Below are 1,539 nucleotides of genomic sequence, written 5' to 3'. Positions count from 1 at the left end.
GACTTTTGAGTAGGTGATAGACCAGGATTACCTGAGCATATTAGGAGCAGCTGGTAGGGGAATTAGGATTTCTCTGATCTCTCTGTCCAAGCCTCTCTCTGCTACTCCATGGTGATTTTCTCTCTTCCAGTGGTTTTGAAAACTAGATAGTAGAAAGCAATTTATGTCACAAATGTCATATTTGCTTTAGGATTTGAAAGCTAGAATTTCCCCAATTCCAGGGGCCTTTTCCTTAAATGCCTTGGTGGAGCTGGCAGTCCCCCCTGGTGGTGCACAAACCTTCGTGCAAATATCCATTTGGCATGTTCTGTGCAGGGATATGGGTGATCATGCCTCTTTCTCTCCCTTCAGAATGTGAGGTCCTAAAGGGAGGGCTGGCTCACTCATCTCTGGGCTTCCCATCAGGGCTCTTGGGGTGACCTATACCTGGAGAAGTTAGTGTGAGGCTGAGGTACACCAGGGCCTCCCAGGGACACCTGCCTTTACTGGGGAGTCTTGGGCATCTTTTCCTATGGCTCTCCTTTTGGTTTTCCTCTTTTTATGAATTGCTCATTCACAGTGTTTACCCATTGAAAAAATTGGGTTGTTTGTCTTTTTCTTTTTGATTTGTGGGAATTCTTTATATATGTTGTCTACTAACTGTTATTAAGCGGCAAATATCTTCTCTCAGTATGAGCTTGTGTTTTTATTTTGTTTTTGATATCTTTCATTCATAGAATTTACAAATTTTGGCTCTGCATGGTGGCTCATGCCTGTAATCCCAGCACTTTGGGAGGCCAAGGCAGGCAGATCACTTGAGGTTAGGAGTTGGGAGATCAGCCTGGCCAACATGTGAAACCCCATCTCTAATAAAAATACAAAAATTAGCTGGGCCTGGTGGCACGCACCTGTAGTCCTAGCTACTTGGGAGGCTGAGGCAGGAGAATCCCTTGAACCTGGGAGATTGCAGTGAGCCGAGATCATGTCACTGCACTCCAGCCTGGGCAACAGAGTGAGACCCTGTCTCAAAACAAAACAAAACAAAACACAAACAAAAAACAAAAAAAGAACTTACAAATTTTACTGTAGTCAAGTTCATTAACCTTTTCCTTTATGACTTGTCCTTTTTGTGTTCCTCAAGAAATCCTTCTTTGTAGCAAGACCATAAAAGATGCTTACCCATATTTTTTCCTAAAGGTTTTACTTTTCATGTTTAGATTTTTATTTTAGTGCGAACTGATTTTTGTATGTGGTACAAAATGAAGATCTGCTTTTATATTTTCCTTTAAGGAAACATCTGTCTCCACTATTTTATTTTTATTTTGTTAATTATTTTTTATTGTTATATAGATATAAATTAGGGCTTGCTACGTTGCTCAGGCAGGTCTCGAACTCTGCCTCAAGAGATCCTCCTGCTTCACCTCAGGATTGCAGCCTGGAGCCACCGTGCTGCCCAGTCCTCACTATTTTTAATGCCAACTCACCCATTGTTTCCACATATGTGTGGATATGTTTCTGGGCTTTTTATTCTATTCCCCCTTCCTATTTGATGGTTCCTGG

Source organism: Pan paniscus, chromosome 13 (genome assembly GCF_029289425.2).
Source record: "Pan paniscus chromosome 13, NHGRI_mPanPan1-v2.0_pri, whole genome shotgun sequence".
Classification (NCBI taxonomy): Eukaryota; Metazoa; Chordata; class Mammalia; order Primates; family Hominidae; genus Pan; species Pan paniscus.
Note: the sequence above shows the minus strand (reverse complement) of the source record.